The sequence below is a fragment of the Corvus hawaiiensis genome, chromosome 22 (assembly GCF_020740725.1).
Source record: "Corvus hawaiiensis isolate bCorHaw1 chromosome 22, bCorHaw1.pri.cur, whole genome shotgun sequence".
In the NCBI taxonomy this organism is placed as follows: Eukaryota; Metazoa; Chordata; class Aves; order Passeriformes; family Corvidae; genus Corvus; species Corvus hawaiiensis.
The window spans coordinates 3,962,756-3,982,440 of record NC_063234.1 but is presented as its reverse complement, the minus strand read 5'-3'; the positions used below and the strand labels follow the sequence as shown (position 1 = coordinate 3,982,440).

Below are 19,685 nucleotides of genomic sequence, written 5' to 3'. Positions count from 1 at the left end.
CCTGGGAGCCAGGCTGTATGTAATTACACTCTGGGATCATGATAAGGTTAATGCATTTACCTTTCTAGGTATTTATAGGCACTTGGGATTGTTCTCTCTGTGAAAACCACATGTGCATGTTCCTGGCCATGTGGGTCTGGCAGCCGAAGGGGGCATGGGGAGGTTTGTTGCTCTTTGCTAATATTGCTCAGAGGGGGATTTGGGACAGCAACAACCCTGGCTGTGTGGCCCTGGGGAATCCCAGGGGACGCTCACCAGAGGGGATGTGTTCAGCTTCTTCCTGGAGCCTCTTCGATCACGGCCAAACGAATTTTCTGTGATGTGTATATCTGAGGGAAACTGTCCTGGGGGCCACCAGCATCTGGCATTCGGCTGTCTGGAAATCCTCCCAACCTTTGGGCTCAGCAGTGCTGCAGCAGCCATCCAGGCTGGCAGAGGGACCAGCAAAGCTGACCTGTTTGTGCTTAGCAAATCAGAACTTTACAAACACCTCAGAAACTTTCCAATACTGGCAAAAAGCCTCTGCCTGTGAGGATGCTGTTCCCCACGCCAGGTCCATGTGTGTCCTTTGGCAGTCGCTGCTCAAGCTGCTGTGGACACGGGTGCCCCAGAAATGCCAGGCTGGAGCAGGGCTGCTCACCCGCACGGCACTGGGTGGGGGAGCCCAGGGGCTGCTGCCACAGTGCTGAGCATTGCTCTGGCACGGGTGTGAATAAGGAACAAGCAGGGCAGGACCGGACAGACCTCAAAGTCCCCCTCCTCAGGGATGTTCTGGCTTCTCCCCAGCGCCTCGGGAGCTCCCTGCCCTGCTCCAGCCCACCTTTATTAATGTCACACTGGGAAATGTCAGCAGGGTTTGCTGAGCATCCCACGGCGCTAAGCGCTCCCGGCTGCACCGGCTGCCGAGCCCGTGCACGTGGAGCTGCTCGCTCGCAGGCCAGCCGTGCACGGCCACCGAGTGTCACCGGGGATATTTCTGCTGGTGTCACATGGGGAGGACAGCAGCAAGATGCGGAAGGTCAGCGCAGCCCTAAAAATATACCTCTGCCTGCGCACAGCTGCATTTTCGGCTTCTTCAGTGTCCAACACACACACTGCTAGTGAAAGGCCGGAGAGGCCAGGGCACGAGTGAGGGAAAGGTTTAATAAGGTTATGGGAGGCCTTGAGGACCCCTTGGCTTGGCCTTTTGCTGATTTACAGGGAAATAATGTGTGAGTGGCTCAGGGGAACCCAAGGCTCCCTCTGCACTGCAGACCTCTGCAGCAGGGAGGTCAGAAAGAGAATTGCTGGAGAGGAGCAAGTGAAGCCCAGCAACACCCCAAATATTTCTCCAGAAATCAATGCAAAGGTTCATTCCTCTCTTTAGAGAAGAAGGGGAAGGGGTAAAAGGGGTGGGAAAGGGAAAGGAAAAGGGAACGAGAAAGGAAAGGGGAAAGGGAGAGGAAGGAGAAAGGGAAGGGTGTTCTGGGCTGCCTGTGAGGCCTGTTTAATCGCATCATGTAAACTCGTTCTTACAACAAACGTAAGTTTGAATTATGTGTGTTATTTTTGCAGACTGTTTGCACATGGCTGAATTTCATGATGACAGAAGTGACTTACTGCATAGGGTTATGCAAATGAAGTACTTAATTAAGTAGGAGTCAGACAAAATAAATTACAGCTCCACCAAATTGCCCTCTGTTCTTCCTCTGAGTCCAGCTTGCTTCCAAGTGATTGGCTCCTGACTGAAAAACTTCCTGGGAGGACGGTGCTGCTTTCCCACCTTTGCTTGAGAGGAGGATGAAAGGAGGCATCCCCATCCTTGGAGCATCCCCTAGAGACATCCCCATCCCCATCCCATCCCATCCCATCCCATCCCATCCCATCCCATCCCATCCCATCCCAACCCCACCAGCACGATGCTCTGCCACGCCACCTGCCACTCTCCTTCCTCCAGCCCCATTAATCACCCTCGAGGGCTCCTCGTACATTATCAGGCCCAGATGTTTCCTGCTGTTTGCTACAAATGTTAATTATCTCCTAATTACTTCTAAGTAGAGGCTGGGCTGGCAGAGAGCAGGGAGAGAGCCAGCCAAGGGCATTTACAGCCCAGGGCAGTGGGACATGGACCGACAGCTGCTTCTGGCAGGGAATTTGTTGGAATTCCTTATTATTCCTCCCAATTCCCAATACTTATTGACAAGTTACCTGAGCAGTGCCCCAGGATGGAGATGCCCTGTGGGGATGCAGGATGTGAGGGTGTGGAGCCTTCTCTGCCTCTCAAAGCCCCAGGCATGGGCACTTTTGTCAGCCTGCAACATCTGGGTGCTGGTGGTGGCCACAGGATGTACTCCTGGGTCTTCATGGCTGGCTGCAGGGATGGAAAGCTGATGGGCTCAGATGTTGTTGGAAAGCACCTTTGAAGGTAGGGAATGGCTTCTTTGGGGGAATTGCAGCCCAAATTCAGCTATCTGTGACCCCATGCAGTTCCTGCCATCCAGCATGTCCCCAAACTGTCCCTGGTGCCACACCATCTCACCATGGCCATTGTGTCCGTGCCACTGCTGTGGCCCACGTGGGGACTGGGCAGGGCATCACTGGGATGGCCCCTGCAGACTGGAAAAGCCTCAGCCCATCCGGTGGAATGCTGCCAGCTTGGGCAACACGGGGCAAAAACAATTTGAAAAACCCCAACTCAAGCCCAACAGAGTGAATGGGAAAACAACTTTGTGGAAGGTTTATTTTTAGCTGTCTCCAGTGCAAAAAACAATTAAAGAAAGTGTCAAACCCCACTCCCGAATGTGAAGAGCTGGAAGCCAAATGTCACCCAGCTTTGATCCCCTTGGAGGCAGCAATGCTGCTATCAGTTTAGAAGCATTAATTTGCATATTCATGTCCCCTAATTTGCTCTTCGGGAGCTGGAGTCTAGCAGCTAATGAAGAAAGTCTTCCTGTGCGTGCAGAGGAAACCTGGAGTCTGTCACAGACGCGCTGGGAAAAATAATCAGACATAAGTAAGTGTCCATCCCAAGGGAAAGGTTGTCCAAACCAAAACACTTGGCCAAGACCAAACTCCCTTTCCTGCATGTCCACGGGGTGGGGTGAAGGGGCCACCAAGTCCCCAGTGCCAGGATGTGCCCTAATGCAGGTAATGTTGGGAGGGATGCTGGGGAGGGCATGATGAGGGGAATGTTGAGGGGGCTGGAGACCTGCTTCCCTGTACAGCAACAATTGAACCATGGAATGGGTTGGTTTTAGGGAGTATTGGGCACCCAGGGACCTGCCAGGACCGTCAGGAGCCGCGTCAGGAGCCAAAGGGCTGCTGGTGGCAGCTGGCCAAGCAGGCAGCGTTATCAGCCACACTGCCAAGTGATGCGTCCCTTCTGCTCACCCTTAATTCAATTTCTTTCAGCAACACAATAGCTCAGTTTTATGTCTGCCATTCATCAAGAATTAAACTTATTGCCATCATTGTTGGCAGAGTATTGATTCTGAGATGGCACTGAGGCTTGCAGGAGGCGGTAACTGCTCCGCATCCGCAGCATGCCCGCTCCTCATCCCACAAATGGGAACACATGGAACCCCCCGTCCCTGTATCTGCTGGAACTAAAGGGATGTGCAGGGATCTGGTGTGACCACGGGATGTCATATGAGTTTTCTGTGGCTCTGGAAGGTCAGCACTGAGGAGGGGGCTGGGCTCAGGGACTGAGGGGCCAGGAGCATCACTCTCTGTCACCCACCACTGTTGGAGCAGAGTCACAGTTATCTCAGGACAAGTCTTGGATCATGCAATGCCCTTTATTCCTTGTGGGGCCTGGAGAGCTCCTTCTATCTGCTCTGCTGAGGGCTGCAATTACAGCTTTGTTGTCAGTAGCAGATAAAGAGGAGGTTGTCAAAACCCAGGTTAAGGCTGCTGCCCCTGGCAGGAGCCGTACGGAGAGGGGGAGTTCCTGGAGGGAAGATGTGCCCCTGCTTTGGCCAGAGCTGGACTGTCAAAACGACCCTGCCAGCTCAGCACTGTGTGCCAAGCAATGGGGCTGGAAAAAAGCAAACCTGAGCACTGCTTCCTGGGGAAAGCATGGAATCATGGAATTCCGGAATGTTTTGTGTAGGGAGACACCTTAAAAATCATCCAGTTCCATGCCCCTGGCATGGGCAGGGACACCTTCCAATAGACCAGGTTTTTCCAAGTCCCATCCTACCTGGCCTTGACCACTTCCAGGGATGAGTAGACCAGGTAAATATGGTGTGACTCTGAGCTGGGAAAATGCTTCCCAGCATTTTGATGTGTCGCATGGCTCGTTAGCCTCTGGTGCAGTTAACCTCTTGATAGTTTAGCATTACTAATTCCTTTGGTAATTACAGCAATAATAATAATCCCAGGAAGCTTGTTGGGCTGCAGAGCATGTATATGCTGTGCTATTCCATGCAAATTCCCCTTGGGAAGTGTGGCAGTTAATGGGACCTGTCTGCATGGCTGGGAAACTCCTGTGGGATAGTGAGTGCTGCGCTGGTGGGCTGGCAAGGCAGAGCACTGTGACGGCACTGGGAGCAGAGATGGTTGTTGGTAGCTCCTCTGGTCCTGCCTGCTCCAATTGGGGTTACACTGCTGGACTTTTTCAGGGAAGCTCCTGCCCCAGCTGAATCTCAGATTTCACTGAAAGTTGGGAATTTCAGCCTGAGCTGCAGGACTTGGTTTGAGCGATAACATCAGAGGCGAGCTTGCTGCACCGTGTTATCTGCCTCTCACATCAGCTCCCCCTAAAAAAAAATCACAAAGAAATCACAAAGAAAAAAATCTTCTACATTATTTTCTTTCAGCAAATGCGTTTTAAATAAATTATAGGATTAAAAAAGTTAGAAGTTTAATCGGCTCCCCCATTGGGCGTGATTTCAAAAGGAACATTTATCAGACGCGAGGTTGGGCCGCAGTTCATCTGTGCTGCTGGAAGATTTTTAATTCGTTCAACTGGAAATGATGAGAAGAGTTGATTAGATGGGAACTGTAATTTATTCCCAGTTGTCAACAGTTCCAGCACCCTCAGGGAGTCTGGAACCTTGGGGCAGCCACAGCAGTTCTGCCCCTCTGGGACTGGTTTGGGGTTAAGAATGTGTTTGTGGTCATGGCTGATGGGGTGGCTCCTTGTTCTCCATGAATCCCTCCCTGTCCAAGAAGCTGGGTGAGGAAGCCTGTCACAACAGGGACATTCCAGGGAGAAGCAGCGTCGTGGTCCGAAGCATTCCGGGTTCGGGCTCCCTTCTGGATTGCTCAGCTGCCTCCCAACACATCTGGATTCCGCCATCACTGTGTGCTGGAGGAGCAGCTCCCCAAAAGCCTCTGGTGTCTTTGGCCCCTCAGACAAAGGATGCAGTGCACGGAGCCAAATCCACTTTATTAGCCTTACCGAGGAAGTGAAATCCTTTTCCATAAGGGGTTCTATATCATTAACAGCAAAATAATCCACTGCTGACAGCCAGGCTGCTCTGGAGAGCAAGCCCACATCCATCCTAGAAACTGGGACATGCCAGCATGGTGATGTCCTCTTTCATCTCCTTTTTCCTTTCCTGCCAGTCCACTGGAGACTCTGTGAACGCTGACAGCAGCGGCAGGCGGCTGTGGAAGAGTTAAGGGTCTGTGTTTTCCACCGCCACTCTTCCTTCTCAGGGAAGACAAATGATTCATTATATTCCCCATCATTTCGCTGATGCCTGGCTGCCTCCCGTCGAGATGTTGGGTCTGCGCCATGCAAGTCGTTAGCGTGATCCCCAAGAAGAGCCGTGGAGAGCCGTGTTCTCTATTTGTCTGTGGTGGCTCCTGCCAGGGGCAAACCAGCGTGATCAGTTCTAGTTTTCCTTCAGATCTTCACAAAAATGCCAACGCACAGGGATGTGGCATGAGCATATCATAGCGATGCCCAGCTTTTCCTGGGCAAAGCAGAGGAAACTGTGGCTGCAAGAGGTTTTGTAAGTGGGTGGATGGGGAAGATGCCCCTGCCCACAGTCATGACGGGGACGGTCACAGCCACCTGCTGCCCACACTGAGGGTTTGATGTGGGCACTGCCAGCTTCCAGCCTCCCTGAAGGTAAATATCCAACTCATCTTCTCCTGGGCGGTATTTGCCTCTCAGATCCATGGATGATGGTATTCAATTTAGCCAGAGTCAGGCAGCTGCAGGCAGGGTGGTGCAAACTGCATCCCAGCTGAGTGTCATGCTCCCCACAGCAAGAGGCAGACAGGGATCTGTCAGGAAACCATGGTCTGAGAGCTGGTGGCAGAGCTTTTGGCTAAAATTGCTCCGTTTTCACTCACCAGGGCGACCCACCACTGAACTGCACATAGGACTGTGAGTAGGACTGTGAGTAGGACTGTGAGTAGGACTGTAAGTAGGACTGTGAGTAGCACTGTAAGTAGGACTGTGAGTAGGACTGCACTCAGGTTGGAGGATGAGAGTGATATTTGTAATGTAGCCTATATCCAAATCCAGAAGTTTTTCAGATGACACAAGGAAGCTTGATTTTGGACCCGAGTCAGACAAGATCATCCAGATTCATGGAAGCTGTGAGCGTCTCTAGCACTGACGGGATCAGCAAGGAACCACTGTGCTGAGTGAGGTCTGGGTGTGAACCATGGGATGATGATGGTGCCAAGCAGTCAGAGTCAAGCTGATGTCCACGAAGATCCAAGACCCAGTGCAGATCCTACAAGCCCATGTGCTTCCCAGCACATTCTGGAGCCCAGCCCTGCCTGGATGGATCACGTTTCTGTCTGGGAGAGGCAGGGCACTAACACAGAGTATCAACAGGACCTGTGAATACATTAAGAGCAATGTGTATTTTAGCTTCTCGCCACAGGGATGTTATTCCTGTTACTGTGTTATTCCTGCTATTGTGTTACTCCTGTTAATATTTTTAACAATCTGCTCCTGCTCAGGGGCACTGGGGCTTGAAGGGAAATGAATATGGCTTGGCTTAAGGCACTGGGCAGGGAAGTGAAGGTGGCTGGGGCTGGTGGGGCAGAGAGGGAGAAATTAATTACGGAAATTAGGGATACTCTGCCTTGGGCACTGGTGATGACCCTGGTACCAGCTGGGACAGCAGCCCCTCAGCAGGCCCTGGAGCATTTCACTGAAAGCAGGGCTGGCTGCAAGTGCCAGGGAGGAGCCAGCTCCCTGCATGGCACTCACTGGTTTATTTTGATAGGCAGGAGCCATTCCTGTTCACAGCCGTTTAATGTAATGTGAGAATTGGTAATTTGGGATTGTGGCTGAAATCACTTTTGAATACATAAAACATAAATACAGCAAAAGAAGAGAAATGAGCCATAACTCTCCCTAATGGAGCTCCGGCCTCTCTGCTTTCCATGGCACAGGGAAAAATGGTCCCACTATTTTCGACCATTAATTCTGTCTCGGCCTGAGCCGTGCTGCCCCTGGTTTCCCGAGCACTTTTTACAAAATAATGAGGCTATTTATTAGCAGCAACGAGGCTGCACAGAAAAAGGTGTTGAGATAGTTTCTATAGTAACTCCCTGTGAAAACATTTGGTGCTCAACCGTCCAAAGCTGTTCTGCTGCCCCGACTGCCAGGCGAGCAGAGCTGCCCCAGCTCAGGTCTGACCATGGAGCCCTGCGCTCCCCTTTCTTCATCCCTTACAGGACCCGTATGACAGGGTCTATGTAAGAGGATGCAGGAGCCGCAGCAGTGTCATTTTGGGGTTTATTTGTCAACATTTCCCTGAGAAACCCCATTGAGCAGGTGGGACAGAAGGTGGGATCCTGCCAGCCTGATGCTGGGTTGCTCAGTAAGGGTACATGTAGCAGCCCCACGGACCGGCTGTCACAGTCCCCGGGGTGAAACCCAGCAGCTCTTCTCTCTCCCTGCAGTGTCTTCTTCTCATCTTCCTCAGCTGTAGGTCACATTTTCACTGGGCGTTTAATGTGTATTCTCAACTCCCTCCTCAGAGCAGGAGAGGAGTAGGAGCAGAGTGGGATGGCCTAGTGCAGGCTCGTGAGCATCCTGAAGCTACCCAGGAGCAACAGCCACTCTGGCTCAGAAAGAAGCACTTGGAGCTCAGGCTGCTCTCTGCATCACAGCAGAATTTCCAGGAGTAATTGGATTTGACCATTCAGTTATTTCCACAAATAACAGAAAACTCAATTGTTCACATTTGCCAGTTGGATGCCACAGGAGCTAAGCACAAATTCCATTGTTCTTAAGCACAGTTCTACAAATGGTTTGTATTGAGTAACACAAACAGTATTACAGTAACTCCCCAGTGCTGCTCAATTCCTGCATTCCAGCACATGGAGCGACCAGGCAGCCCTTTTGAGGGGAGGGTCTGAATACCCACATTTTCATGCCATACAGCTCTGTGTGGGTACTGAATAAATTCCAGGAAAGCAAGGCAACCTGAGGATTAAGAGGTGACTAAATTTACTGAGGAAACAGTTACTCACTTGGCCCTATCTGGCAGCTGGACAAACAGGGCTCGGGAAAGGAGGATAAATCAGTCCCAACCCATCAGTGTGTGCTGGGGGAGAGGAGCATTCTCCAGCCCATGCTCCGATTTGCCAGCATCTCCCATCCCCCGCAAAATCGTTATTAAAGCTGGCAAGCCATCATGAGAAATAAAGATTTATCGTGGCGTAATTTCCCAGGAGGGACAGAGATTAATGCCGAGGAGAGGGGAACCAGCAGCCGTTTTCTGTTTGGGTAGCGGATGAGCTTTTTGCTCCCTGGGGCTCTGTGCTCCTGCCGGGAGCTGGCAGCACTCCAGCCGGGGACACGGCCTCAGGGCTCCATCCCAACCCCGCTGGCATCCAGCCCATCCTGGGGATATATCCCAGGACACCTCTGCCTTTTTTTTCCTAAAATTTCTTAAATTTCCTTCTTTAATTTCACCCTTTCAAGCCATGCAGCCTCTGTCGAGGGGCTCCCCAAGCATCAGCAGGACCCCGCACTGAGCACGGAGCGCAGGAAGAGGAGGAACGTGAGGAAAGCTGCACAGAAGAGGGACAAGGTAGTGCTTTAGTGTCTTTTACAGAGAAAAATATAATCTGTGGACTGAAGAAACTGAGTCATACAGAGACTCTCACAAAAGGCCCCTATTTTTGTTGCTGCTTTGCCTGCATGTGTCACGGGAGGAGGGAAAGGATACGGTAACACACTCTTCAATTTTGGAGGCAAAATTTTCATCATTATCATTTCAATTAAAATTGCTCTTTGAAGCAGTTTGTCTTCAGGCTCAGCCACACGAATCTTTGCTTTCATGAACAGGGAAAACTTGAAAAATAAAAATGACCCTATTTTATCCAGCCCTGGTTTCAAGGACAGGGCTCATGCTGGAGCACAGTGGCAGGATGGGATGGGATGGAGTGGGACGCAGAGCGTGGTGTTCAGGCTCTGGAAGCATCCCTGGCTTGCTCCAGTGCAGGGAATTGCTCCTGGAGCAAGGGCAATGCTTGCCCCAGCACGATGCTGAGGGAGGTGCACACTGCCCCATCACTTCCCACCTTATGGAGACTTAAATCAAGTGGAGCTGCTGATGCCCCTTTGGATTTGAGCAGTGCCCAGTGTGTGATAGGTCAGCCATAAATTGATAGGAGCCCTGGGGGATGGCAGAAGGATGAGTCCTTGCTGCCAACACTCACCAGCCTCTGCTGGGATTCTGGGATGGGCTGTGAACACCTATGAGGCGGGGATTATGCAAGGCTTCCGTAAAAACAACTGATGTTCGACACTAATTTATGGATATACTGAATTATCTAATGCAAATGTGAGTAGGATTTACAAAGAGATATCAGAGAAGCACCTACAATCAAGCCAATCTTCTTTGCAGAAAAGCAGAAGACTGAACATGGAAAAGGAGCCCGGTAATTTATGCATTTGCGTGTCCCATTCCGTCCTCAGGAACGTGGTTACCAGTTCCTGTGCCTGTCCTTCATAACTGCTCCCAATGTCATCTTTTTAATGAAAATTAAGTGCTTTGGTTGTACTCCACAGAAGCTGCGCGGACACGACTAATTGCAGCGCTGGGAGATGGCAACCTCATTTGAAAGGAAGCAAGTCCCGGGAGGATTCAGCACGGACTCTTCCAAACAACAGACGCCATGGACTTAGAAGGCCTAAAAATATTTCCCCTGCATCTGCTCGAGCCGTTTCATTTCCTCTTCATTTTCTCTAATTTTCTTTGTCTTCAGCTTTAACTGGTTCGATGCATCCTAATTACGAGCACATCTGCCCGCTCCTGTGGCTTTCCGGCTGACCTGTGCTGGCATCTGGGCTGGTGAAGAGACGGAGGAGGGATGGACAGCAGGACTCGATCTCTAAGGACCTGTGGACATCCCTCTGGTCCCAGATGCTGTCCAGACATCCCCGAGGAGAGGTTTCTGCATGCCAACTCTCCTGTGCTGTACTCCTGTGCTGCATTGCCCAACTATTTTCCCACAAGTACAGTCGGTTTCCCAGGAGCAGGTGTGGTCAGGATTGCACTGTCCCAGCTGGTCCTTGCGTCCTGTGAATAGGACTGGGGCTTGCATTTTCGAGTTAGCCATTGCTTAGGAAAATCCTGCATGAATCCAGCACTCAGAAGTCGTTTATTCTGCTGCTAAATTATGACAGTGTTTTTCATCCTGATCTTAAAGAAAATCCATCCTCACATTTGAGGGCTAAAAGCAAATCCCTGGCAAGATTAGGTTAGCCTAGAAAAACTCAGCCCACAAGCAATTACCCAGCACTTCCGAGGTGTTTTGTCTCCGGCATAAGGAAATCAAAATCCCCAACCAACGATTCGTGGGAAGAAGTGGCTCCGATACGAGAACAAGATGCGTGTTGTGTCCTTTCTTTAATCAAGTTAATGGTCATCATTTTACATGCTAATGTCTCCTCCGTGGTCCATCAGTCGTGCAGCTGCAGCCGCCTGCAATCCGCCGTGTTTTACCTAAGAGACCCAATTACTGCTCGGCTCGGCGCGGGCTGACGCGCAGCATTGCAGAGCAGCCCCTGCCCGCCCCGCGGCCGCACCAGAGCTTCCTCTGGCCTCGCCTGGGCCAGGAGAAACACCCCGAGGGCTTGGGTAGAAAAACAAGGAGGAGAACAGCAGAACAGCTCGTGTTCTGCTTCCCTGGGTTACCCAGGAAGGCTTGGGAACGGCAGGAGGTTGTGGGGCACTGGGGTGCCCTGACCGAGGGGCCAAGCTCACTCTCCGAGGGGTTTTCCCAAAAGCCAGAGGCCGTGCCACTGGTGGCCTGGCCTCGAGCCCCCTGGACCTCTGCCATTCTCATTGCCATCTAGTGGCATGCACTCACAGATGCTTTTATACTTATTTTTTCACCCAATCCAGAATAAATAAAATAACCAAGCGCAAATGTTCCATGTTTTTCCCCATAATCTTTGCGCTTGACGGAGGGGTCTGGGGTGCCCGTGCTGAAGGGTGCAAAGCAGAGGTGCACCAGTTCTCTGTATTTGTTACCGGGGGGTCATTTCCACCTTCACCAAGGGGAGAGGCACCCACCCTCCCATGCGGGTAACCTGCGGCAGACTCGATTGCTGGCTGGAGCATCCTCCCAGACAGCCCCTCCGGCAGGACGAGGGGCAGAGGAGGGGCCGTGCCCCGAAACGCCCAATCCCGTCAGGAGTGGATGGATGCAGCACCCTGACGGCTGCTCGCAATCTTCAAGGGCTGAGAGATAAGGGGGCTGTCAGGGAAAAGCCGGGCCAGAGAGATAAGAGAGCTTATTCCGTTCAATTATTGGGCAGATAAGGAAGCACAGGCAAGCCCGGCTCTCCTGATTCATCCCAGCCAGCCTCAGAGTGCCGGTCCCTTCCCCACGAGCCGTCTCCAGGCGGCTGCGGCGGCACTGGCCGGGGGCTGGGAATGCCCGCTGCAGGCAGAGCCGGCAGCCCCGCTCAGCCCCTCTGGAGATGGTACAAGCTCAGGACTGCTCGGACTCGTATTTCCTTTGAAATATGGCCCTGGCATTTCTCACAACCTTTGCACAAAGGTTAGGAGGGAGTGTGATAAGATTTGCTTGATGACAGGGAGTTGGGGTGTGCTGTCGGCAGGGGTGATGGAGCACTCCCTGGGGAAGCAGTGGCTTGCCTGTGGTTTGGAGGGCTGGTGAAGCGATGCAGTGAAGGAGTGTGGAGCCCCCAGCACAAGACACAACTCCCTCCCAGGAGGGCTGCGGGCAGGAGTCTGCAGCCCCCTGTGCCATTTAGAGGGTGCTCGGAGAGCCATGCATCCAAACAAGGATGGGATGGGTGGCCAGAGTGTGGGGACCAGGACAGGAGAAGTGCAGGATTCAAGGGGGGAAGTGATGCTGGGAAAGACCACTCACACAGGGAAGCAGCACCAGCCTTTGGGGACAAACACCAGTCCCTGACACCTTTCTTGGTGAGGGGAGCAAGCTCTGCCAGAGCCCCCCTTACCTCCCAGGGTGGGCAGGGATGGGCCGGTACCACGGAAGGAGCAGCACGCAGGAAATGGCCTCTCTCTGTGGTTTCACCTGGGTGCCTCTAATTTACTCGCACAATTAATTGGAACCTTAAATCTGCAGCTGCAGTTACTGCTCACACAGGACTGGAGATGGATATTAAAGTCTTTCTGCCTCCCTGACTGGTGGCCATCACTGGTTCTGGTGCACACAGGCAAGGACAGAGGCAGACCCTGTCCCTGTCTTGGCTCTTCCTCCCCAGCTGCTGGCTGGTCAAGCTCATTCCTCATGGCACCTTCCCTGTGGCACAACCACACATAGATCCCAAAATGGATCCTGTGCTCCCCGGCATTGCCCTCCCTGCAATGGGATGAGTGGTGGGATGGTGATGCAGATTGCAGAAGGTGCCTGTTCAGTATCCCTAGTCCAGGGCTTGGATCAAATTCCTGCCTGGGAAAAGGGCTCAGTCAGCTCTGCCTCACTGTCAGCTGCAGGAGTGGAACCAAATGCACCCTGAACTCCCCAATGTGTGGCTGGGCTGATGGGAGGGCAGAGCCGTGGCTGGGCTGGGACAGCTCCGTGCTTTGGGGAAACTTTCTCAGATTTTTAATTATCACAGGCAATGAAGACTTTCGATCTGCCAGGCTCCAGCTGCCACAGCTGGCGCAGCTCCAGCGGCACCGCCGTCCTCTCCGAAGGCAGTGTGGGGACGCTGGGCACGGGTGAGGAGCTGCAGGAGAGGGCTTGTCACCAAAGCCAGTGACAGAACCAAGGTCGTGCTGCCCATGAGGGCACGTCAGCAGCACCCAGAGCTGGGTGAGCAGCTGGGGGCTGCTGGGATTCTCCAAAGAGCTGCTGGGACACCTGCAAGAGGAGTACCTGGAAAATGCCGACGATGTAGTGAAAAGTCAAATGTTTTCCAGAAGGCAGATGAACGAGGAGGAAAACCCAGAGCTGCATTAAACACATCTCAAGGTACAGAGGTGAGAGAGGTGGCTGGGAAATGAGAGCCTGGCTGAGGAGGGGTGGGTACAAAGGAGAGGAAGGTGGAGGGGGTCATTCAGCCAGGTGAGGATGGATAAACAAACTGCCACAGCCCCCAGGGAACCCCCTGGGGACCACGAGGCTCTGGCTGTCCCACAAAGCCATCTGGAGAGCCTCGGAGAAGACGTGGCAGCAGAGAACCGAGCTCTTAATACACAGAAACATCACAAAGTACTCCAGGTCCCACTGCAGCAGCTTTTCTCTTTCCGTGGTGGAAATTTATTCCGCAGCTGATATGGGGAAAGCTGATGCAGCCATGGCACGCTCACAGGGGGACGTCTCCCCACGGCTGCCTTCTGTCTTATCACAAATAAATATTGCTGCAGAACATGGGGGCTCGACCTCATCTGCTGTCCCACAACGTAATTAGTGAGCTCAGATCAACCGGAGCCTGAAAGATGGGATAGAGAAACCGGAGGATCTCACTCAACGAAACAGAAAACAAGGAGCCTCACCCAATGAATGAGCTCTCTCTAAATATAACCAGGGCTGCAAAATTGTGTCAGGGAATAATTCATACGCAGAAATAGCTCTAAAACTAACTGGAAGCGTGAGAGCTGAATAGCGCAAACCCCAAGGAGCCGTAAGGAAACGGCACAAATTCGGAGGAAGTATGGGAGCAATCCAGGAGCTTCCATGGTTCTAATCCACGGTTAGAAGTATCCTGAGACAGTTCCTGTATGCCCAACCTCCCTTTCTCCCCCTGGGCTCCCTGTGCCGGCAGCACAGAGGTGATTAATTCCCACAGCTCCTGACACCGGCTTGTGCCAGCACCAGCACCCTCAGCACTTCGGGGTTATTCTGGACACTTAATTTAATATGGTGAGATTGGATTTGATTAAAAGCTATTGATTGGGAGGACAGGGGCGGGTAAAATTGTGGCCATTTGTCAGTGGCCAGGCAGTGAAATCTCTGGGCTAATAAATCAGGGCTTGGCGCTATTGGTGCACAGCGATTGCAGTGCAGGACATGGTCAGGCTCCTTCCCCTGGCATCAGAAATGGACTAATCCCATTAAAAGTTATGAATGTTTCCAACACGGAGTTGTCTCTGGGGAAGAGCCGTGGAGCTGGAGGGTGAGTGCTGAGGTACCCAAGGCCGGGGTGGTGTACCCTGTGCTCCCGACTCCTGGATGCAGATGGGATACCCAGTGCAAGGCAGCGATTTCGGTGGCCAGCACAGCCCATCTTTAGGGAAGCTCCTTGCCCAAAGTGCCTTTTCCTTCTCTTGGGCAAGAGGCATTGCTCCAATACACTGCCTCTGGAAATGGCTGGGATGGAGGGAGCCGCTGCACCTCCCATAAGGTGCTCCAGCATCTCCCATGGGATGCTGCTGCCACCTCTGCAAGCTGCTCCTGGCGTGCAGGGCTGGAGCACCCACCAGACATGGCTGTGGCTGCCACTTTGATTTAGAGGCACTGTCCATGGGCAGCTCCTTCAGCAGCTGTGACACACAGGAACGACACTCGCCAGCTCTTCAGCAGCATATTGACACAACGGGGACCGGAACGACGAGATGTGAGACTCGTGATGCATCTGTATTATTCCCAGCACGCTATCACAGCTCCCAGAATGGGGATGTCAAATGGCTTCCTCCGAGCATTTTGTATGTCTTTAAAAATGAAATGGGCTGTGCTGATGCCTTCAGATGTCTAATGGGTGATGCGAGTGTAAAAGTGCCACTTCATGCTTTGAGATGTCACTACAGTAAATCAATCCCATTTTCGCTGCTTTTATAAGCTGCAAATATTTTCTCAGGGCTGCTGAGGAGGGAGGGTTCCAGGAGCCAGGGGCTGTCTCCAAAGATGAGCACGGCCTGGTTAGCCTCATGGTCCAGCTTGGCTCATTCCTCATCCCATGAAGGATGCGTGAGGGGCAGTGGCTGTTGCCTGGGCTGCTCAGCACCCTGGAGGCTCAGGAGACATCCCAGCACCATTATCTCCTGCCTCACCTGGGCTTTTGCACCACCCAGTGAGACCTCCCTCCGTGTATCTCTTCTAAGTCCCTTGTAATAGCTGACATGGAGCTGGGGGAAGCTTGACAGGTCGGCGCAGTATTAAAAATGATCTACGATAATAAAAGGGGAGGAAAAGAGGCCGCTGCCTTACAAGGAGTCATCTCTGAAGGCACGGAAGATTAGCAGCGCTGCTGCATCGCACACGCGCTCTTGGGTTTGGGGAGAAAAACTCTGTGCTTGGGATTCCTCTGTGCAGGTGTTTGGTGCCTTCAGTACCTTCCAGGACCTGGCACCTGGTGAGCTGAGCAGCAGGATGGTGATGCACGTGAGGTCCCTGAGTGTCACTGTGAGCGCTGGAGCTGTGGGACCCCTGAGGTCCCAGGAGCTGAGCACAAGGGTTGAGGGAATGGGGAACCGACTCCTGGAAGGGCTCAAGGAGAGCACCACGTGGCTCTGCCAAGGGGGCACCTGCAGAGGAAGCCAATGGCCTGGTCTGGAGCTGAGGGGTGCAGGAGGATCCCCCACTCCTTAACTCCTCAAAAGCCACACCCGTGGCTGCTCTGCGGTGATTTACACACCTCGGTGACTAATGCAGTCATAATCAAAATGGACCGTAATCATTATGGCAGCAAAGCGATCCTCGCGTTCTCCTATTTACTAATTTTCAGCTTCTCCTTGTGACCTTTACTTCAAAATGTTTCAATATAAATAATGCACTTCTGTGAATATATTCTTCTGATTATTTCCCAAAGCTCTGATTCTCCATGTGCGACGGTCCCTGAAGTGGCAATTTGTTCTCCTTCCTGGTAATTGCAATTTTAGAAATAGCTTTTCCAAATGCTCCCAGCCTGAGATCTTTTTTGATATCTTTCCTTCATTTTCCCTTCTGTAATAAAGCTCCTTCCTGGGATGGGGAGTGGGTCTAGGTCAGGGGGTGCCCCAGGGCAGTGGGGGCTCTGCAGGTGCCTCTCACCACTGATCAAGAGGTTTGTGTTGCCCCAGGAGACTCTGTCTTTCCATTAGGCTGCCCTCCTAATCTACTAGGGCATTAGTTAGGAGTCCACTTATAATCTCAGATTAACTCCTATTAATTCCAGTTGCAACTAAAATTCGGTTACTGGGGGATGGGGCTGCTCAGACAGAAAGAAGCCTGGCAGGAGAGATGGCAGTGGGAGAGCTGAGCAGGGACCTGCCCTTCCCGCAGCTCATCACTGAGGCACCCGTTCCAGATACACATCATTCTGGGAGTTAATCAAATGCTCATTCCCACACAGCAAAGGGGTTTGGACTCTGGATCCTGGCAGAGTGGGGCAAGAGGGGAGTGGGACACCCCCAGGTGGCTTTGTGCCCAGGGGCCACCCCCCACCAGAAGGCAGCTCCCCAGTTTGGGCACATTGCCTGCAGATGAAGCACTTGCAGCAGCTAAGGTCTTCCCTTTTGGAAGGACAGAGGGGCTCTGGCACGGGCTCCTTCTCCCAAGGGAGGTGCCACGGCATGGCCAGCTCTCCTTTCAGCAAAGCCACAGCCCCCAGCTCTAACCTTGCGTAGCCAGCTCAGAGAAATTGTTCGTGATGAATTTAAGCTGAAGGTTAAGAGCCAACATAAGCTAGAAAGTCAATGGCTAATCTATTAAGCTCCCCAGTAACTTAATTTACATGTTTTTAATGATTACTTCCTACCTGGGCACTCTGAAAACTAATTGGACTTGAATCGTTAAGTGCATTCAGAGGTGGACTCAAATTAATAAGCACCACTCATGTCTGCTTTTAGATGCAGGAGAGAATCAGTGCTGGCTCTGGGGGCTGCCAGATGCCTCATTGCCACGTGGCCATGGTTGCACTCCCTGGGCTGGGGGCATCTGCTCTCCAAATAACCAGCTCTGCTGCACCCACTGCCATTTCAGAATTGAAATCCTAATTAAGGGCTTGATGCTCTTCTTGGAAACTGAGTATTTTTTTCATCCATTGAAAGAAAAAAACCTGCTTCAGGTTTCAAATGGGGCCCGGGCCAGGGATTGCTTCCAGTTAGTCAGTGGTGTTCTCGGCACTGAGGAGCCAGTGAGGCTGGCTCGGTGGTTTCTCCACTGCTGGGTCATGAGCTGGATTCCCTCCTTCTCCTTCTTCTCCTCTTCAGCAGCTCAGCTGCAGATTTCATCAACACTGGTCCCAGTCTCACTGCTCCCTCACAGAAAACATGGATCTCAGCCTCAGCAGGTGAGCAGGGCTGCAGCCGCACCAGCATCCAGCTCCTTTCTCCACCACTGTGCATTCCCAGAGGACAGAGGTGGGGCCAGGAGGCAAGGGGGACCTGGGCTCAGCAAGGGGTGCCCCCAGGAATGGGGTTGTTACAACACGCCGTCATGCTCAATGTGCCTGAAATCTCCACAAGAGAAACAGCTGAGATGTTTCTGCACAGGCAAGGGAAGCTCCTGCTCTGGGGAGAGCAGCCTGGCTGGAAGGGAGGGAATGTGGCTGGAATAAGAAGCACCTACTTAAGAGATAACCTGAAAACCCTTTTAATATAATTTAATGGCAAAAGGCAAAATGAGGCTTCGAGAAGTGGCTCTGGTTCTCTACTTAAGGCAAGGATGAACATTTACCTTGGATCGGTCCACAAAAGGCAAAAAGATACCACTGTGGTATTTTTTTCCCTGAAAAAGCCTGGCATCTTTGATTGCACTGTGGGATACAAAATGGATTCACCCAGCATCAGATGTGAGGGGCTCTTTTTGGGCAAAGAGGAGCTGCAGTCGTGGGGGACATGTCCCCTATGGAATGGCCAGGAGCTGGAGCCAGCTCTGCCACCACCACAACTCGTGGCATCCAGCACTGTCACCTCCTGCTCCAGCAAGGGACCGACTGCACCAAAGCATCAGAATGAAACCGAGAATTTCACAGTTTGCCATCAGCTAATAGCTGAGCAAACAGAACACAGCACTGGTACTGGGGAAGATGCTTCCCCCTGAAGAACAGTTCTTTTAATGAGGCTCATCATAATGCTCATTAATTTGTGTACATCTGGATGTTCAGGTTGGCAAATGCGGAGGCAAATAGCTTTGCATTGTGTTGAGTCATACACACAATCGCTTCACTACTCCTTCTCAGCCTCATGTGGGTCAAGGAGTATTTGCTTTACTGAGAAAAAACTGTTTCTTGGAAAATGTCCCACAGCTGGCAGATCCTGGGGCCTCCTGACGCTGCACTGGACTCGGCAGAGGCAGAGCTGCAGGGTCCTGCACCCCTCACTGCTGGCTCCCGTCCCCACTTACCCCACTGAACACATCCCAGTATTCCCTTTCTGAGCAGGGAGGTTTGCAGCTCAGCTCTGTGCAGCGGGAACACAGCTTTTCCCCCTTTGCAGGGGCTGTCCTTTCCCTCTGTGCCACAGGCAAGGTCTTTGGCCGTGCTCTCAGGGGACACCCTGGCGATGCTCCCACCATGCTGCACCTCCCCGGGCCCCAGGTGCTCGGGGAAAGTGGATTCGGGGTGGATGGTCTCTCCCTGGCACGGAAAGAGGGGAGAAGCCTCACTCCAGCCTGCCAGGCTCTCCAACACAAACAGTGGCTCTGCCGGAGAGAGCTGGGTTCCCTCGCTGTCCCCGGGGACTGAGCGTTTCATCCTGGGCTTTTTCATTAGTGTTCCGTGCTGGAGTTGCACAGATGCTGCCTGCTCCCCCCCAATGGCAAGGAAATTATGCACCTGGGCCAGCAGCCAGGATGCCGAGGATTTATGCTTTTCAAGGTCTTTTATTAACTTGGCAACATATGGCTCTATCCTCAGAGCATCTCCTCCACCTCCTCCTCCTCTTCCTGCTCCTCCTTCTCCTCCCCAGAATGCTGGGGCTGGACCAGGGCTCTCACTGGCTCCCTGTGCCCTTCATGCTGGATGTGCTCATCCTTGGGAAAACAGCCCTTTAAAGGTGGGTGGGATGGTAACAAAATGACATGAAACAACATTTTTATTAAAAGTGTATTTCAATTCCTTTCCCTTTCACGGATGCAAAATCAGTCTTTAAAAGTGCCAGTAGTGAATATTTAAGACACTGAAAGCTGTTTTCTTTTTGACATGGACCTGGATTTGAGTAGAGACCCTCCAGAGCCAGGGCTGCTGGATGCTACAGTCTCTGTGTGCATATGGGCCAACACTTGGAAAGGGCTCCCCTTTCCTCAATTGATTTTTTTCTTTAAGGCTGCAGCTGCCTTCTCCCCAACAGCAGCTCTGCATCTAGTGAAACACAGGGATGCTCTTGGAAATACACCGTGGAGACAGTGGGGCC

At 52.3% G+C, this 19,685-nt stretch overlaps 1 long non-coding RNA gene across 1 annotated transcript; it reads left to right on the top strand.

The window, feature by feature from the left end:
* Positions 1-8,627: 8,627 nt before the first annotated feature.
* LOC125337132 lies at positions 8,628-11,282 on the top strand. The gene is made up of 3 exons (XR_007207982.1): positions 8,628-8,996; positions 9,761-9,849; positions 9,980-11,282. It is a non-coding gene; the product is annotated as an uncharacterized LOC125337132 (long non-coding RNA).
* The last annotated feature ends 8,403 nt before the right edge of the window (positions 11,283-19,685 follow it).